The sequence below is a fragment of the Artibeus jamaicensis genome, unplaced genomic scaffold (genome assembly GCF_021234435.1).
Source record: "Artibeus jamaicensis isolate MK-2021 breed Jamaican fruit bat unplaced genomic scaffold, CSHL_Jam_final scaffold_369, whole genome shotgun sequence".
Classification (NCBI taxonomy): domain Eukaryota; kingdom Metazoa; phylum Chordata; class Mammalia; order Chiroptera; family Phyllostomidae; genus Artibeus; species Artibeus jamaicensis.
In genome coordinates this window covers 11,540,953-11,562,211 of record NW_026522042.1, presented here as the reverse complement: position 1 = coordinate 11,562,211, position 21,259 = coordinate 11,540,953, and positions in this window count along the sequence as shown.

Below are 21,259 nucleotides of genomic sequence, written 5' to 3'. Positions count from 1 at the left end.
ATAATACCTGCACATGCAAATGTACGAAGGTCACATGAATATATATGGTGGAAGGCAAATGTGCATCCCAGTCCTGCCTGCCAGGCCCACAGAGCCCCGCCCAAGCGTCAACTGCTGTTGCAATTTCCTAATTATCCTTCCAGAGAAGATAGGTGACAAACATACCCCATTTCAATGTAACACAGGTTGCAAATGATTGAAAACATCGATTTGCAAACGGTAAAGTATGTGTGAATCACCCATGGATCTTATTAAAATGCAGATGCTGGCCCTGGCTGGTGTAGCTCAGTGGATTGAGCGCGGGCCTGTGAACCAAACATCTGAGGTTCGATTCCGAGTCAGGGCACATGCCTGGGTTGCAGGCCAGTTCCCAGCAGGGGACACATGAGAGGCAACCATACATTGGTATTTTCCTTCCTCTCTCCTTCCTTTCCCCTCCCTCTCTCCTTCTCTTCCCCTCTAAAGATAAATCAATAAAATCTTTAAAGTAAAAACCACGAATGCTGTGAGTCCCACTAAGATCCCACACTGCTGGCCCCTGGACCACACACTGACTTGCAAGCACTTAGAACATTGTATTTATTCTAATACATTTCGGGAGAAATGCAAATCAACACATGCTTTTTGGAAAGCAATCTTACAACATGTATTAAAATTAAAAATATTTAAAGTCTTCAACCCAGCAATCCCCCTCTTGCACATCAGTAGAAACTTGTAGAACAAAAAGGCCCCACTACAGGAAATGAATGAGCTAATTGTGATGTATGCAGACCAGGGACAGACACTGTGTAGTCATTTAAAAATGTTCTTAAATACAAAAAGTGATAAAAATTAAACAAAACAAAGAAAAAAGATATATATAGAGAGAGAAAGAGAGAGGGAGAGTTCGGGGTAACTAACTGCTTTAGGGACATTTCCACAAGGTGTTGTTGAGCAACTAAAGTCAGATCAGGGAAGTATGTCATACCTGATTCTGTTCTTGTAAAATAAAAGACAAAAGCTAAATGCACATGTATGTGTGTCCTTACACACACGTGTAGTACATACATACATATATACATGTTCTTGTGTGTGTTGTGTGTATACATACATATGTGTGTGCTCTATGTGATTCTATACTCATGTCAAAAAATATGAGAAGATACCAAGTGATTAGTCTGGAGTTAAGTGGTAGAAGGTGATTATCCATGAAAAGGGCAAACAAATACGAAAATGAGAGAAACGTTGTGTTAAAATAGCAGGTATGATAGCATCACATTCAAGTAAAATTGTATATATGTGTATAAGTAAGTTTCCACATAAAGAAATTCTCAGAAAGTGGTCCTCCCCTCTTAACTTTCTTAAAATGACTTTCCTATGAATGTTTGAGGATCCGTCTTTAGCTCATTGGTGCATATGTGATCTCTCCTAGTTTGGGTGCTTTCAGCGGTAAGAAGAAATGGGAGTAAAAACTGATATCTCAATAATGGCTGGGGAAGACAAGATTTGCGGTTCCTAAAATCAGCTGCCCATGAGGGTAGACACCATAACTCTGATTTGATCCCTGAGGTCTTCCTTGAGAAGTATCACCAATTTCCCTTTATACGGCTCAGAAATTGCCACCTGCCCGTGACAGTGTTCCCTCCAACATTTGTTCCCCCCCCGCCCAAGACATAGACGCCACGTAGCATTTATCCCCCATCACAGTGCGTTATGTGAGGCAGGTTACCGGAGTATCTGAAATGTCTCTACTTTAAAGCCTTTTTATCCGCAGAGTTAAGAAACATTATTTTTTCCTCCCCACCACTTACCCACATCTGAACGCAGACAGACACTTAAAATACACATACGGCAGAACAGCTTGAAAAAATACAGACACACTTGCAATTTTTTTGAAGATTTTCAGATAAAACCATAGATTGTTTCCAAGCCACAGTCCTGGTTTTAGAGTCCAAGGCAATGCCTTCACCATTTCAGAAATGGGGCAGAATACAGGTTTCTAGCTCTTTCTCCTTTTAAAAGACAGATTTTTATTTGACTTCAATGGCAAAGCTACTAGACCTAAGTAAATATGTAATTTAATACATTCAGTTACATCACCCAAAATGTTTATTTTTATGGGAAATTGAAAAGTATGGGACATCTAGACATCCAGATATCCAAAACATCTTTCATCTGCTTCCTTCTTTCCTGAGAAGTTCACTTCCTAAAAGAAACTTCTAGCAATGAAATAGGACAGTCTTGCTTGTCTCTTTTTTTTTTTTGTCACCTTCATTAACTTTTCTGGCAATAGTGGTGGAAGATAGCATACTGTTTACTTACGGTTTGCTAAGGTGTGTCTGCAACAGTCACTGTTCTGCGGGCTTCAGATGACAACCAGATGTAAACATGTGTCTTCCTTGGCAAACCACATTGCATCCCTCTCCCCTCCCTCTGTGGGAACCAGGTGCCCTCACCAAGCAGACAAGCAATCCCCAAGGCTGTACGAATAAGCCTGTATGGTGGGGATGGGGGTATCACCAAGGCAACTGGGAAAACTGTAGCCTCTGACCCACCATAATACCTCCTTCCAGACAGATATCGAACTGCCACTGGGCAGGCAGAGTTCAAGCCCACCCATCCTGGACAGGTCATGAGCCTCTCTAGAGTACAAAGTCACCAGAGAGGTAATGTCCCATTCTGCTTCCTCCCCAGCACTTTAAGATAAGGTCAATTGGAAATTCCAGGCTCTAAACCCGTTGACGGTTCCTGGAAATGCAGCCACACAGTATTGCAGGGGGTTACAGGATGGCCCGTGGAGGGACAACCACAATGAGACGTAAGACAGGGAACCTCAGTCATGTGCTTTGCTGCTGGAGCGCCTCCTCCTCAAAACTTCATAGTGTCGTATATACTAATGGTATTGTTTAATAGGCAATCTTTTCTGAATCTGAACTCAGGACCAGAATAAGCAATATAGTATTCTCTAAGCAGTTAATCCTATTGTTTACAAATATTAAAGACGTGCGTTTTATAGGAAGTAGGGTGAAAAAGTACATCCTGATTAAAGGCCATTTTTCATAGGATGGACACCCCCCTACCGCCCCAAGTTAGATCTTCTACAACTACAATGAACCTTACAATAAATGTCGTCTCGACCTGGTGAACTGCATTAAATAAAAGCAATATCAAATTCACATACAAGTGTTGTTGGTTCAAAAGCAATTGTAGGAACTTGTAAAATAAGTTCTCTTAGTCACACCCCCTCAGGTTTTTGGTTTATTTTATTAATCAGGTATTAATCTAGAAGATGTTTTAATTAATTTTTTAAAATATTTTATTAATTATACTATTACAGTTGTCCCATTTTCCCCCTTTTTCTCCCGCCACCCTCTACACCCCCTCCCAGCTGCATTCCCTCCCCTCTTAGTTCATGTCCATGGGTCGTACACATAAGTTCTATGGCTTCCATACTTCCTATACTAGTACCTAATGAAGCATCCCTCTAGGTTACCTAATTTACTAGAACTCTAAAGTATTTGGTGCCATAGCAATGATATTTTGCTTTAAAGATAATTTTTACTGTCATCGCAGCTGTCAGTCTGTGGCCACGCCCAATTCCACTGAATGGATCCCAACTCTTATTACATCACTTTGGAAGAAGGGCTCTGTGGCCCTACCTTGCATCCCTTTGTTGTCAAATGTTACATAGGTTTTTACCATGAAAACTGAACTAACTCCTCCTTACTCAAGCAGAATCGTGCTTAGCAGGGCACTGACCTGACCTACTTTAACAGCAATATGTTGCACAATTTCAAATCACTTACCAACACTGGCTGACCTATTTCCAATTATAGAAAACATCTCTGAAACACTTATTGAGTGAGAACATGAATTAAACTCACTATGGAATTGCTGCTTCAATCAGGCAGGAGCAAAATGACAGGAAATGCTAATCCAAAAACCTATTCTACCCTGCTCTTCAGGGTGAGACATCTTTTTCCACGTTCCTCTTTTTTCTCCTTGAGTTTTCTTAATGGTTTATTAAGAATTGTCCTTAAGAACCAAACTACTCCTTTAATCAACTCTTACCTCCTCTTCAGTGACCAGTTTAATTCATCTTACTAAAGTGATGACTCATATCTAAGTGAATCTTTTTGAATCTCTAGGTTAAATAGCTGTTTTCAGGACCTAATCAAATTATCTGGCAGTTTTTCTTTTGGATGAGTCAGGGGCAGGGAGTACCATGCAAGGCATTACCGGGATATCACGTTTTTGATACCGAATTTTTCCCTACATAAAACATTCTCTATTTCAGATGCATGGAAACACAACTCAAAATGGCACAAGACTAAGCTTTTCTGGGGGTCTAGTGTTTGCAAGTTCTAGAATTACCCAGATAAAAAAAAAAGTATCCATCCATTCATTTATATTAAATAATTGCCAAACTGCTAATGACATGTATTTTGGGTGTTTTCTTATTGGGGAAAATGTTTTGACACCTATAAACCACAAGCAGAGTGTTAAGCAAAGCTCTTCTTTCCCACAATTTGTTCAAGGACAATGTGTATCTGTAAGCAAAAAATGATATCACCATGGGTCTGGCCTAAAGTGCTGACTTAGACCTTGGGTTGGCCAACGGCTCGGAAGGTAGACCTGCTGGCCTGCACAAATAAAGGACTTCAGGTGCAAAGGGCTCAGAAACCAAGCACAAGAGAAAAGTGCAGAATATTGTTAATTTCAATTAAAAACTGGCTCACGATTTTTACAGTGTTTTTATTGCCTGGAAAACAAGATCTAATCCTACTTGTTTGAAGTCAGTCTTAGAACACACCCCTACTTCAAAGTGGCTGAGACAAAATCAACTTCTGGTGTATCACAAAAATAAAAGCCAGTGTGTCAAGACAGAACTATTGTCTAAACTATGTAAACAGGAAAACCTAATCTCTCTAAAGTTTCCCACCTGAACACCTTTTCTGTTGTTTAGCAAGCAAGCTGGTCAATTATCAGGAAATGTTAAGGGGCTGCCTGGCGTGGTTAAGACATTGCTGCTTTGACATAGGAATGCATAACAAGATAGCACAGATGAGAATAATTGCAGCCAGCCAGGACTGAGCCTACTGTGTCATCTTCCCTCTTGGAAAGGGACGCAAGAGGAAGAAAGATGAGCAAAAAAGCTTTAGACTTTGACTTGCTTTCATTGGGAATCAAAATAGGAATGAGTGGGCATATTGAGCCTGATTGATAAACTAATTCAGTCTTCCTTTTAAACTTGAAGTCAACTCTTGTCCCTGAGAAACCTGAAAGGTTGTTCTTTTCTTGTTTGTTTCACTGAAATAACACCAACATGTGTATTTATTGCCATAGAAGGTTATGGGACTATTTTCCAGATTTTAGCAAATGTGTTAAGGCTCTCGAGAAAATCAGCACTCACAGGCATTTGCCGGCCTCCCGAGGCCCCTCTGTGATCTTAAACTAAGCGGGATCAGAAGAACTTGGACAGACATCAGGGAGCCTTTCAGATAACCAGAGGTCAGGGAGATGGTGCAACATAAAAACATAAAGCATCTGAGATTTGCATATAACTTAGTAACGACAACTGTGTGTGTGAAGGCTCTTCTGCAAACCCATGAGTAGCAAGCAATTTTTAATGTTTATTGACCTCGAAAAACAAAAATGAGCCTAAACCATTGCATGAAGGAATTAGCTGAACGTCCGAGCTTTCTTTCTTCAGTGAATATTTATAAGGACTTACACTGGAAAAAAACTCTAATGATGTTCCATGCAGTTAGGATTCTGTGGCTCCAACTTTACAACCAATACTACAAATATTCACCCACGCCCGCATTTTCTCAATACTTATTGAGTGCTACTGTGTTCCTAGTACTATCATGATGTTACAGAAATGAATAAGACATCAAGCTCCCTTTCAGGAACTCCTCACTTAGTGAAGAAAACTGACTAATAACTAGTGTCTTCATTATCATGAGCTCCCAGGAGGCTATGGGAAATGCAGAGAAACAACTAAAATGTGTACCTGTTCATTACAGGGGGACTGTCCAACTTTAAAGAAGCTTATGGAGTCTTTCTCTGAAACAGGATGGAGGTGTTTTCTTTTACTGTGACAGTTTGGGGAGAGCCTTTTCTAGGTCCAAATTAACGTTCGGGGTTTGGCTCACTCCAAGTGTAGAAGAAACAGTCATTTTCTTTCTACCTTTCCAAGTTCTTCCCGTCACGCTAACAATGAAATTAACACCAGGCAGGTTAACAGGAGAAGATAACCAAAGTCAGTATGTATGTACATGTAGGGATGGATGTACTAAGAATAGGAGCCCCAAGGAAGCACTGGACTGAGGAAGTGAGGATTAGATGCCATTCTGGAGAATGAGGTTGTGGTTTGGGACTTCAAAGGGCAGGAAGGCAATTCCCCTGGAGACTAAAAGTAGATGTTTGGTAAATAAATGTTGGCTGGGCCATCTCTGACAAGGGGACTTTGAATGGGCTTTGCTGAAGTTCCTGCGCATCACACACTAGCTCATACTAAATTATGTTAGCTACAGTGATATCTCCCTTCCTGGAGATGTCCTCTATCTAAGTTCCCTTCAGATAAGGGGAAGTGAAAGGTTTTCCTGAGTCTTCTGTTTCTTAAAAATAATCGGCTTAAAATAGTCAATACCCCAAATGGCATATTTTGGAGTGGCAAACTCTGCCCCCTTCACAAGATGCATCATCTCTAAATTTTGATCTTCGGAGCCATTAAGAGGATGGGTTCAGAATCATACAGACCTGCATCCTCCTTAAAATAGCAGCACAACCCTGGGGACATTGTGTAAAATCTCAAAGTCTTGTTTTCCTGCTAACTAGGTTTGTTGAAAAAATTAAATGAGATACAACAAGGCGCTCAGCATGTATCTGCAATGGGAGTGATGATAATGATGATGATGATGGTGGTGATGATGGTGATGATGAAGGACAGATAATGGGCCCCTAGAATATGCATTTATTCACTTGGCTCTTCCAGAAGCCTTGCTAATCACAGGCCTGTGGAGAGCTGCCCCTCCCCCGCTGCGGTGGCTTGCCTCTTCACTGGTGCCTTTCCTACCATGACCTGTAGTTCTCTCTCCATTTCCTATTTAGAATTCTCAGGCTTTTCTTTTGATTAATGTACTCCCCCTCAATTGCGGTCATAGCAATTCCTTGCTGCCTGCTGGCATTCATAATGGATTCTTACTTTGCATCAGAGTCATTCCCTCAGTTGCTTCCTAAACAAACATTTCTTGTAATTGCAAAACATCTACCTAGAAAGTTGAGGGAAAGGGGTAGCAACATTGGTTTTTAATTGTTTTCAGTGTTAATCAGAGAAAGACTGAAAGTGATGCTTTATGACTAAACTTTTGAAGAAATGACACCATTCAAGTTGATGAAGTTTTTGTTATGAGTTGGAGGTTAACATTAAAAACCTAACTTCTAACATTCTGATTTATCGTCTTGACTAAATTTTTGATTTACTTTTCCCAGTGATAAAATTTTGGATTTCCAGATAACTATAACTTTAAACATAGAGAAAAACAGTTTTGGACCCCATTTCTTAGTTCCTCCGCAAATGTGAAGCACACTGTGAATTACCATCTTGATGACCAAAAAGGAGAAAACATTCTGAGCAGTCATGAGCCAAAATTGACGAGAACAAAAGGAAAACAAAAAACCCAAAAAATCTTCTATCTATATAGAGGAAAAACGAAAATTAAAAAAAATCTTTGCTTGTCAAATGAAGAGCAAGCAAAGACTCATACAAAGTAAGAAGAAAAGATACGTGTAGGCGAGCAGGCTGTAGGGAAGACGACTTCGTTCATACCTTTCTTCCACCACTAAGGTGAGTTTTTAAATCGCTCCAGAGGGGAGAGGGGAGGAGACAATGGGAAAAAGGTTTTTCAAGAGCTACTATAAAGGACACATGGACAAAACCAAGGGGGAGGGTGGAAGCAAAGGAGGGAGGTGGGTATAGAGAGAGGTAGGGGTGGGGAGAAAATACAAACAACTGTAATTGAATCGTAACGGGGTGCAGCCAAGAGGGGGGCCCCAAAAAGGGATTTGGAGTGGGGTCCAGAACTCAAGTTGTCTAGGAAATGTTGGAGAGACATATAAGATGTCCTCACCCCTTCACCCCACAGGTGTGAGTTGGGGGAAGAAACACATGGAGTAGGAACATGCAGGGCTGTTTTGTACAGCCACAGCCTTGCAGCTCATTCCTGACATGGTCATTTAACATATCTATAGCCTTTGGCAGGTTGCTTAGATATGTTAAATAGCTGTGGCCACCCTTGGAGCCAGGGGGATGGAAGTTACTCCCCTGCAAGATGTAACTGGGAGGTAGGTCCCCCGAATTACAGTGCCTGCGTGGGAGCTTGGAGAAGATTGGCTCCAGGACATGGGGTCATACCTGCCCAGACTCATGATGGCAGCCCAGTAAACTTGAAATAATACAGGAATGCTGGCAGGTGTAGCCAATTGCAGGAGGAGTCAGAAATGGGGCTGCAAAGGAGGACTGGCGCAGGGATTTAAACCCAGACATGGCAGCCATTTAAGGAGAGGAAACCACACGGCTATGGCAGTGCAGAGAGAAAGCCACACACTTCTGGCAGAGTGCAGACCCCCTCACAGCTTTAATGAAGAAAGGAAAAAACCATACAGTTTGGGCAGAGTGCAGACCGCTGCAGCTTTGCTAGCAGAGGCCCATGCAGCTTTGGGGTGCTCCCTTTGACCTCATGGCCTGGGAAGCAGAAGAGACTTTGCCTGGAAAATGGGTACAAAAAACTCCTGCCAGTAGACCATGAGATGGTACCCCATTACTTTGGATTAATTAGAGATCCTGCCTGGACTGCAACACAGCAAACGGTGGCAGGAGCCTGGATCCCAGACTTTTGCTCTTTTCCTGAGTTACGGTACCCTGAATTAGGGCAGAGGGGGAAGGGAGCACTGTGTACGGCTGTGGATATCCTAAAGGACTTTGATATTTTAATAAAGATGTTAGGTCACTACTCTAAGTCTGTATAGCATTAAATAAACATTTCCTTTCCTTTTCACAAATCTCTGGCATTGAGAGACATCTTTTCTCTGGTGGCAGATAGACAAGCCCAGTAGGTGGTCTGGACTGTATTAGTATACCATCCTTGAGGGGGGACCCCTGTTGCTTTGTAACCGTTTTTTGGCGTCTCTGGGTGGGTCAAATATTGCCCTGCACTTGGACTTTTGTTCTGTAACAGAACAAAAATAAAATAATTGAAATTTTAAAAAAGAAAACAAATAAATCATTTCCAAGAGGGAGCAGTGGTGCCCCTTCCGCCCCAGCTGCCCATCTCCGCCAACCTCCATGACTAGGGTAACTTTGGAAATAGTGCTCAAGGGCCGCGTCTACAGAGCACCCAAATCTATGCAGTAGGTGACTGACCTCCAAAGATGGATTTGCTTGCCTTCATTTCGAATTGCTTGACTTTGTGGATTGAACAGAAGGAGCCCAGGTTGGCAAGGAATCAAACAAAGGAAGCTAAGTAGCAACAGAGGTGCCGAGGGCAACAAAGAAAGCAGATCTGAGGGCCCAGCCAGTAACAGTGGCCATCATTTGCTGAATACTTGTTATATGATATGCTCCTGCTAGATGCTTTCAGGTTCTTATCTTGGCAAAGTGCATTTTCAAGAGTAAACACTGGGACTCAGCGGAGTGGCCTGCACAGCCAGGTTCTCTCCACCACCCCACGCACTGTCTCTCTGATGTGACCTGGCGTGCTCTCGGGGCACTTAGCCTTTCCCACGTTGCAGTTTAGTCATTGGTGTTGACTGCTTTATCCTTCCATGTTTAGAGCCAGTGTGTTACAGTTTCAGAATTTTGCCTAGAAAAGAGGATTTTTTCCAATTTATTCAATTATTTCTTGCTGTGGACATTCCAGTTGCATAATTTTGAGTAGGTCTTTTAGCCCTTCCAAGTTTTAGATAATTTATCTGCAACATGAGAATAATACTACCATTTAAAAGGGTTGGAGTAAAGCATAAGTAACACAATAAATACCTGCACCAGGTAAGTAATAACCAAAGCTATTACTGTAGAAGTGCTCCTATGAGACATGGGAATGGTTAGTTAACTGAAAATAATGAAAAGTAGAATCATTAAAAATCATAATCTAAGTGTTTTTACTTAAAGCAAATTAGTATCTATTCATTTACCAATATAGTTATAGAAAACAGAGGGCTTTCTTTTTAATATATGTTTTCTATACTAAAAAACCTATACTAAATAGGTTGGAGTTTGATGTTATTTTTCATGTACACTCAGATGGCTTCATCCCATACTTTCCAGTTTCTCATTCTTTTAAGTGAACCAATAAACTAGTGATACCGGTGAGATTGACTGAAGGATGTATTTAGATGTTTGTGATTTTTTTCTTACCAACCATTAATGGTTGTCACACATTTAATTTGATTGCAATACTTCAATGCGATGAATGAATCAACTTTTTTTTAAGTAATTCAAATGTGTCTTCATAAAAAATAATGATTTTTATATTATTTGGATAGGTCATGAGTTTATACAATATTTAATTAACTTGGGTAATTATGGTAACAAGTACCCCTGGTCAAAACAAGTTAGCAGACCAGTAAAATTTATCTTTGGTAAGTTAACAAAGCCACTGGTCAGAACAGTGTGCCTTGATGGTCAGAGTTCTACTTTGAGTAACAAGAGAAAATGCAAAGGAAGGCAGATGGGAAGATAAATCAGACAGAGAAAAAAAGCCCCAGAGCTGAAGGACAGGATTCGTAAGTTGCAAAAGTGAACTTTGCCTCTTTAAGACTTTAAACTGTCACTTCCTGAGTTTTCACTGCCCCCATCTGTTCCTCCTTTACCTGCTGTTAATAATAATCCGTAAAAAATGCTAGAAAACTCAAAAGGTCAGATGTCTCTTCTAACTTCTTTATTTAATCCAGTCACATTTATTTTGTAACTCCACAGAAATGACCTTAGAGATCATCTAGTCCTGTGTCTGTCAAATTCTCTTCAAAGTGAAATTTGAAAAACAGTTGCAATGTACTAATTGTGGAAGAATAAGGTGGTGTCACTGCTACCCCCCCACTGTCCCCCGGACCTGCACAGAGACCTAGAGCCATGAAAACTATCAAATACCTTCCATAATCTTGTTCCTTCCTTACGACCAGTCTGAAATTAGTCACATTAAACACACACACACACACACACACACAGTAAAGACACTGATAACTAATGTAAATTTTACTACAGTCTTGGGAATTTGGAGCAGAGCTATTATACGGCATAACGCACCACAACGCAGCCTAAGACTCTCAGTGTAGCCCAGAAGGTTGTGCGTGTGGTGCTTCTCACATCCGTTTAGTTCAGTGTCTCTCTTTGATTTCCCACCCCTATTCTGGCTCCTCAGACCGCCAGCAGCCATGCCCCTATCTCCCCCATAGACACACATCAGCCAGTTCTTTTCTTAAATAAGGAAAGTCAGCTGTCCACCAGTGCCAACACCTGTTCCAGCCGCATGTGCCACTCACACCTCCCACGAGGCCCTTGGACAACCAGCCACATGCTCACCTTGTCCCACTGTAAGTGATATATGCTTCCTACTGGGTAGCTACCATGAAATAAAACACAGTTCAAAGAATAAAGATACCCACTCCTGTGCACATCTGTGAGCATATCATTTAATGTGGAATGAAAGATTTTCTATCCATCTCACTGGAGTCCCATGAACAACATATAATTCTTTCAATCATAGCATCTGAATTATGATTCACCTCTTCTTGTATTTGTGCTGTGATTCTAGCTAATCACACTAGAATACTAAAATATGACTCTTGTTAGTAATACTTTCCCCACTCACACATAAGACTTGAAGGGATATTCTCCCCAAGATATTTCCCTCCCCTCTTCTCACATCTCCATGATTTTCTTAAAAATATATTATTAGCTATGGTAGATAAGAAACATGTTTGAAAAGATCAACAAAATTTACACAAACCTTTAACTAGACTGATTCAGAAGGAAGAGAGAAGATTCAAATTGCTAGAATCAGGGATGAAAGAGCACACATCACTACTGATCTCACAGTAATAAAAAAGAATTACAAGGAAACACCATAAACAACTGTATGCCAACAAGTTAGATAATCTATAGGATGGACAAATTCCTAGAAATGTTACTGGCAGCTTGTTAGCCAGGAAGCTACAGCTTCCTACTCCAAAGGATTATAGCATTTCTCTTCCAAGAAGATTCATACTCCTGCCCTGCTCCAGAGTCGGGGAGGGACCAGGGTAAGGCAGGTGCATGCTCAGTAAAAGTCAAAATGGTGCAGGGGAGGTGCTGGGCCAAAAAGGCCTGTAAGTCTAGCCTGGGGAAGGCAGTGATTGGTGGGGAGGTGAACCAACCTGAAGTGTGCAGAAGTTTGGGAAGCTGATTTGTCATTTTGAGAAAGCACCTGGTCCATCCCACAGCCAAGCTAATATAATCCCAGGGGAGCAAACAACTCTTGCCCCAGTGACCCACACTTGCCCTCTGCATCCACACATCCTCTGTCCATGGCCGTGAGTCAGTGTCCGGAGGCCCATGGCTGTGCACCCCCACATGCGGGCTCCAGCAGGAAAGCCTGAAATGGAACACAGCAGAAACACATGCTAAACTACTGCAGACTGGACTGTGTTTTAATACGGAGCAGAAACTCAAGACACTGGCCTTCATCTCGGACCTACGAAAGAGAAGATCAGACTTTTTCCTTGGCAAGACAGACAGAGACGGGCCACTGGGAAGTTAGGAGGGGAACCGCCTTCATTGTGCGTCATTAGTAAACCATTCCTCAGAGCCACAGCCTCCCATGTGGGTCTCAGGAAATTCTTTTCCTTTAGATACCACAAGATCCCACTTCCAGCACTAGCAGAAAGACACAAACTCCAAAACTGATTCCCTACCCTCAACAACCCACTTCAAATCCTCTTGGTTTGGTGGAATTAAACTTTTTAAAAAAGGGATCTTAAATGGGAACTACTTTTAAAAGGAGTTCAAGGAGCTCAGTTTGCTTTTTTTGTCTTCGATTTCTTCCTGTAGTGTGAGGCGCAATTGACCAACGGCCACTTAGCTTGCCCCCCCTTGCCTCCCTCTGACCTGACTCAAGCCCGGGGATTTTCTTCCCCTTCTTTCTAGTCCCATCTGAATATCCAAGGCTGTATTTCTCTTCTCTGGGTTTAGCAGTTATCTGAAACTTCACTGAGGGAAAAGCCAGACCACATTAGAGCATTGAGCCTCTTGGGCAGTCGGAGGGGATATTGATGGTTGTGTTGAAGTAAGATGGTTGGCCCCCATGGTGGTGTGTGGGGTCCCCAAAGTGAAGAGATGAGGCTCTGGTGAGATCTCTTCCCGCAAGGAGATCCCAGGGGCTGGCACATGGGTTGCAGCTATGGGCTCCATCGCCCAGTCGCTCGCTCTTGGCCTCGGGAGCACGCCGTTTTTCCATCCCTTCTCTCCGTTCTCTCCTCCCCCAATGTGAATCTTTTCTCACACAAAGCAATGGACAAAATGATCTTTTAGGAAACAGAAAAGGTAAGAAGCCTTTCTTCTGTGACCCTGTTCATGCCATTCTTCTCTTTACAGCTTCCGAGTCTCAGGCTTTTGCATTCAAAAGGCAGAAGAGACTCATTTCCTCGGGGTTTTGCTGGCACATTCCTACCCTGGGTCAGGAGTTCAGAACGCCTGCCTCTTCTAGGAAAAGAAAGGAATGAGAAGAGCAAAAAGAGGAAGTAAGACACATTGGCAGGAGCAGGGAAGGAGTAGTGATTAATATTTCTAAACATCACTGTTTTAGAGGCCGCACCATCCTGTCTCAGCTTCCACCTCTTCTTTCTACATTCTTTGGTGGCCTCTAAGATCTTTGTGAAGGACCCTCTGAAAACTTGGGCACAGAGCACTGTTCAGAATGACCTGAGATTTCACTTAAAATAGGATTTTGCCTTTGTGGGAGACATTGTAAAATGACCAGTGCAGGCCAAATTTCGCTTCCCGTAAGGAACTGGAAAAAAGTTCAGAGTCCTTTCAGCGAAGGAACAGACACACCAGGTGCACTGGTATGAAGTCTGAGTTCCCTGCCTGTGTCTGCCTCCTTCGTTATTCTTCGTTTACAAAAAAAAAAAAAAAAAAACCCTCCTTTCTGCATCCAGCAATGGAAGACCGTTTAGCTAAGAAAGCACATATTTTGGGCAGAGGTGGGAAATAGACTACACTGTTTGTAGAAAGGGAAGGAGTTGTGTTGGAAAAGGCAGAGCAATGCTTAGAAGGAAGAAGATGATGAGAAGCCTCCCTGGGAAGAAGGACAACGTCGCTGCAGTCCCTGGAGATAGAATAAGAAAGGACAGCTTTTCCCTTCTGCCCTTGAGTTGGGAAGGTGAAGACCAGCACAAATGCTCAATGCTTAAGTCACATTGCTGGGCATATTGTCCCTCACCTGCCAAGTCTGAGGTGAGAGAACTGGCCTGGGTCCTGCAACATCTCAAAACACAGAAATAAATGCAAGTTAAGAGTTTCAGATGCAGCTGCCTGCTTTGCTCACAGACCACAGTCCCCATGATACCAACTCAGTTGCATTAGCATGGCGTCTCCCGCTGCATCAATGTATTAGAATTTAAAATTTTTAGGTCACAGATCCTTTCGAGAAGCTAATAAAAGACAAAGACCTTTTTCCTCATGTATTGCTTAGAGTTTCAGGAGATTCATGGAGCAACCCGGTTAGAACGCTGGCTTTAGAGTTTTGATTCTCTTTAAAGTCTCCTGGGATCAGGAATCTCAGATTAGAGAAAATGAACCTGGCACAGATATTGAAAGTCTTCCCCAGTGGCCAAGTGCAAGCTCACCCTGCCCAGATCCAAGTCCACTCACCTGGTAGGTCATTTCATATTCTTTTACCCCAAGATCAAGTGCTCGCTCTCTCCTCCCACAGGTGGGGAAAGCTACTACTACCTACACTCTTCATGGACATAGTTTTACATAACAACTGAGTGTACAACTCTTGTAGAGGCTACTTGTTCTCCCCAAAATGCATTCTCTCTTCTTCCTTTTACTAACAGAACCTCCGGTTTTATTTTGGTCCATACTTACTCATTTTCAGACTACATTTTTCTTTCTTCCTTGCAGCTAACATAGTTATGGTGACTCCTTTCTGGCCAGTAGCATAAGATTAGAAGTGATATTACACAACTTTCAAATCATGTCCTGGGAAAGGAGGCTGATTTCTCTCCACTTATTTTTATCTACTTCCCAAGGACTGCAATGTGCTGGTAAGCTCACTTCAAATACAATGACAGAAAAAACACCTTGTAAAATGAAAGATGAGGCTCGGCTCCTAATTGAATGAACTCGAGGAGCTGACTACCCCATGGATCATCTACCGTGAGAAGCAGCAAATTTGTACCTTTGTTAGAGCCACTATATTTTTGGGGTCTCCTTGTCTAAGCAGCATAACCCAACTAACACTTACCAACAACAGTGAAAAATGCTATATTAACTTTCAAAATGTTCTGAGACTGACAAGGGAAAGGTTTACATGTAAGGAAACAAAAGTAGGTACTATTTCCCCATCCACTTGAAAAGTTTCTGGAAATGACTTAGCTCAGGGCCTATAGTCCAGCAACAAACAGACTCTAATTTCTTTCTTATTTTTCCCCCAGTTGTCTTTATATAATTTATTTATTCAAGTTGGGACCCAATTAAGGTCCCCAGTAGCATGTTCTCTGTCTCTGTCTTTGTTATTGATTTAGGGGTTTTGGGGGGGTAATTTTATATTAATTGTTGTTCAAGTACAGTTTTCTGTCTTTTACTCCCATCCCAGCCCACCCCCCTGCAGTGATCCCCACCTCCCTCCCATTTACACCCCCCCTTAGTTTTTGTCCATGTGTCCTTTATATTTGTTCCTATAAACTCTACCCCCTTTTCCCCTGAAATTCCCTCCCCTCTGGTCACTGTCAGCCTATTCTCTATTTCAGTGTGTTTGGTTATATTTTGCTTGCTTGTTTGTTTTGTTGTTTAGGTTCCTGTTAAAGGTGAGATCATATGGTGTTTGTCTTTCACCGCCTGGCTTATTTCACTCAGCATAATGCTTTCCAGTTCCATCCATGCTGTTGCAAAGGGTAGAAGCTCCTTCTTTCTTCCTGCTGCATAGAATTCCACTGTGTAAATATACCATAGTTTTTTTTTTAATCTATTCATTTACTGATGGGCACCTAGGTTGCTTCCAGCACTTAGCTATTGTAAATTGTGCTGCTATGAGCATTGGGGTACATAGGTTCTTTGGGGTTGGTGTTTTAGGGTTCTTAGGATATACTCCCAGTGGTGGAATTGCTGGGTCAAAAAACAGATCTGTTTTTAGTTTTCTGAGAACCTTCCTTCTTTTCCAGGAACATATGCTACTTCTCTGTGGCAATTCTGTGAACACTGTCACTCAGGACTACTTTTTATGTTAACTTTGCATATTTCAGTTGGGAAATTATGACATACCAATGCTGTTCTTGGGGACTCGATTTACACAGATGCTGGGTTCTAAGAGGACCAGGGAAGCGAATGCTGTAGAATTGAAGGCTCTTATAAATTTTCCCAGTTGTCTGGGTTTTGATGCAGGTGTGGCAATCAGCCCTGCAGTCCCTTAGAAAATGATTTGTGGGACGACAGCTCACACCAAGGCAAGGAAATCTGTGCAGAGCCGTGGGCCGAGGCCCAGGATGGTGTCACTTAACTGAGACTTTTTTCTCAGTGGAAGGCGATGCCTCGCATGGGGGTTACCAGCAGGATCCTACCAGGAACTGTCTGCTCTGAAGGGCCTGAGAGAGGGAAACCGTGACTACAGTCGGGCCCAGCCCACTCCAGCTGCTCCACCGGGACCTGCCGCGGCTGCCACAGGCATGTCACTTCCCCCAAGGACGGAGACTCTCCTTGACATCTCTATCACAATTTGAGCGTGTCCAGACATCAACATACCCCATTTCTGGCAGCAGTGTCTTTAGCAAAGAAGGAACAGTTGGCACTCAAAGATTCCATTTGTGTTGTATCCAAAGATCAAGACTAAAATTGTGTAGAGGCAACACAATGGTGACATTTCAAACTGTGCCCAGAAAGAACACAAATGACAGCGAGACATGGGGCTGAAGACATGGGGAAGGGAGGAAAGGGAAATGAAAGAAGAGCCACAACAAGGAAAATATTATGCACCTGGAAATGAAACTTCACAATGCTGGGACTCCCCCTTACAGCCCCAGGGACTGACTCAGCACAGACTGATAAAATGCTAAAAAAGATTCATTTAGAACTAGACCCAACTTAGGTTTCCCTACAGCCAGCCTCACTTACCTGACTCCCTTGGGTGCTTTTGTTTCTCTTTTCCCACTGCTCTTGGGGGTCCCCAGTTACCCCACTGAGCTGGCCTGGATTTTTTTTCCAGCAGAAGGCAGGGGTCCAAGATTACTTCCTCTGTTATGGATAAAAGCTAACTGTTCATTTAAAAAGGTAAGTGACCGTTGCAGGGGAGGGACAGTTAATACAGAGGAGATAGAATGTGTTTTGGAACTTTGTGAGTATTTTTCAGACACCAGGTTTTGCCCAGGATATTCCCACAGCAACAGATACTGCCTGGTATCATTACGGTTGTGTCGTTGTCTCACTTTATTGTCTTTCAATATTCAATCCCAAGGTGCGTGACTTTTAAATCTTTCTCACTGAAGACAAATTACTAAATGTGTAAGTGTTCATTTGTAAATTTCATCTGAACCCTGACCCAGAGATGCACTGTAGCTCTTGAGACAGTTCGCTTCCCAAAGGCGCTGAAATGGGCATTGCACTGGTGTCTGTCCCACAGCTTCGTGATTTGTTTGTGCCGAGGGAGGAAAGAAATTCCTGTTCCCAAGAGAAGAGTCCAGATGGTGAAGATCAGTGATAAGTTCAGATGCTCAGCCTCAATTTTTCTGGAGAAATTTGTGTCTTTAACCCATTGCAGGGGGGAAAGAAGAAGGAAAAGCATGGGACACCCTGAGGTGTACTTTTACCAAGTCAACAAACCACAAACAATCAAATGAAGACTACGCACTCCTCCAACTCTGACATTCCAGAACCTCAAATCTAACTGCAAGGTCATCTATCTGAGCTCTTTATTTTATTTTATTTTATTTTATTTTATTTTATTTTATTTTATATTTTACTTATTTATTTTCAGAGAGAGGGGAAGGGAGGGAGAAAGAGAGGAAGAGAAACATCAGTGTATAGTTGCCTCTCGAGCACTCCCTACCGGAGACCTGGCCCACAACCCAGGCATGTGCCCTGACTGGGAATTGAACTGGCAGTCCTTTGGTTTGCAGTCCAGCGCTCAATCCCTTAAGCCACGCCAGTCAGGGCTTATCTGAGCTCTTTGAATACAAAGAGCACATAACTTGCCACAGTATGAAAAGAAAAAGAAAATCTTTATCACAAAAATAGGGAGGAGGAGAGACATGACTAACCAATCAACACTGGGAGTCTTACCAGGACACTGTGTTCTACTCGTACCTGAGAAACAGTCAAACACTTTTCATTTTTTATGATTCTGCGTATCATGGCAATTCACAAAAGGAAGACAAGCTACCAAAGAGGGAAGAGAGAAGGCAGAGGGGAGAGGCAGCGATCAGAGAAAGATGTGCTCTCCAACCAGGCTGCGGTGTCAGGGCGTGTTTCGCCCCCCAGTCCAGCTGACTTCACGGCTGGAGGCTCAGGTGTGCTGAGAACCCTTCCTGGTCTGCCCTTCTCATCTCTCCACTTCTCTCATGGGCACAGGTGGGGTGAGGCTGTCCTTCCTCGGGCTAAGTTTCCCAAGGACTAATGGGACTTGGGGGAAGAAAGTAGAGGAGGCACCCCGGCTCCCCATCACCTCCCCAAGGACGAGTGAGTTTTCTCCTCTCTTTGAGTGCCCTGTGCTTTTTCTAGGTTTCTCTCCGAGGTCCTTCGGCATCTCCTGCCCCACCCAAAGAGAGCAAGCACACCAGTGGAAATCCCCCGAGCAAACTAGCACATGCTGTACCAAAATATTGTGCCTAGGCTTTGTTCTTTTACATCTTCACAACTAAAGGAAAGAGATACAATCAAAATGATAGTCCACTTAAATGATAAACAAGAGAATTTAAAGAGACATGACCCAATTACTCACCCACAGAGTGACAATCGGTGAGCAGTTCATGAGATCTGTGTTGGTGACAGAATTTGTGATTTCTCCTTGAACACTTATTTAGTTCATGGAAATTTACAACTACAACTTTCTTGAAAGGATATTCAACTCAACACACAAAACACACCAACTTTTGTAAATCGGGCTTCCGATTTTCTAACCAAGGTTTGAATACAAGATTAGAAACAAGAACCCAAATTATTATCTGATGCACCAAATTGTCACTCTCTTTGGTTTGGAAGATGGTTGTAAATAAAGTGCCAAAAAGGGAAAAGAAAAAAATGGCCTCAGCAGAGGAAGAGGAAAGATAATGTCCTGGTCACTTGTCTCCTTGCTCTGAAACACCCCTTGAGTGTCTAGTCTGGGGTGTGACAACACAAATAGGGCACCCCACCTCTCATGGGTCTGCCTCAGCCCTGAAGAGGGGTTCCCAGAGGCTGGCACAACTGCCCCACCTCCCTTCTCCTTTGATGAGACGGTCACATGACTGTAATGATGAGACAAAGTCACACAGCTTTCAAAGAACTGTTGCTAAGTGTAAACACTATGGGGGATGTTGTTTGTCTTTGTTAATGTCACCATTTTGCAGTCCCAGGGGACCAATTCTGCCCAATAACAGTGAACTAAACAGAAGCTCATCACTGACTGTCCCCTCCTCATCAATGTCCTCAGTACCTTCAAACTGTAGTTGTGTGACTTTGTTCCCAAAGAGAGTTCCTGGGAGTCAAGAGAGTGCAGGTTAGATTAGTCATCAGATGAGCAGCAGAATGTCCTGCAGCAGGTGCTTCTGTCATTTCACGGCAGGACTGCTCTTAACCTGCGCCTCCAAGCTCTGTCAGTGGCTTACAGACAAAAATCCAGGGATCGCCAAGAGACCAGCCAGACTTAACAAATATCACTGTGTTAACCCCGAGGCCAAGGTGTAACTTAACAAATATCACTGCGTTATCCCCGAGGCCAAGGTGGAGACAATTTTTCTTGGTAGACAAGCCTGGGGAGAGTCCGAATCATCGCTGCCACTGTCTCAGGCTTTTGCCCCACAGGCGTAGATACTAGCGTAGTTTATGTGGACTGCACGTTCCTGAAAGTTGTGTAGTGACCAGATTTCCACACGCAGAATCTATTTTTTGTTATTCTTTTTTGAATCCTCACCTGAGGAATAATAAAGTCTATTATTATTGACTTAAGAGAGTAAGGGGGAGAGAGAGAGAGAATCATTGATATAAAAAGGAAACATCGATCAGTTGCCTCCCATACACAGCCCAACCAGGGATGGAATCCACAACGTAGGTACGTGCCTTGACTGGGAATCGAAGCCGCAAACTTTTGTCATAAAGGACAATGCTCCAACCAACCGAGCACCCTGCCAGGGCTAGAATCCTATTTTGAATTCATGGAGAAAAATAGCTATTGTATCCGATAAACAAGGGATCAGCAAACTTTGTCTCTAAAGGACCAGGGAGTAAAGATTTTACACACTTTGTGCACCACACAGTTTTTGTGTCAGCTACTCAGCTCTCCTGCTGTAGCACAAAAGCAGCCACGTTTCAATAAAATTTTATTTACAAAAACTGACAGTAGGCCAAATTTGGCCCCTCGGCCGCAGTGTGTTAACTCCTATATTAAACACATAACTCTGATGGGTGAAGTATAAGTAACTACTAGGGCTACACAGAAAACAAAGCAGAAAAATTGCTCTTTTTGTGAAATTCTTTTTGTTCTTTTTTGAAATTCTTTATGTTCAGAGATTGTAGGTGGACCATTTAACATATACCTACATTACCTCGTTAAGTGCACATCTATCTTTAGAGCTAAACTTACCCCTGACAACCAGTTGATTAGCTTTGTAAGTTTAGATTTTTGTCCCATGATTCTTTTAAAGTGGGTCCAATTCACACTCTAGTCTAAAGTAGTTTGAGTCTGCATTTGAATCTACCACCTTACTTGCAAATAAGCACAGTGAGTTTGGGGCTGTCAGGAGGAATACCAGAGTAAGACAGTAATCTCAAATGCTCTATCTCTTCCTTTCTTCTACCTCTGCTTAGAACAGCAGTATTTTTACTCTGGCT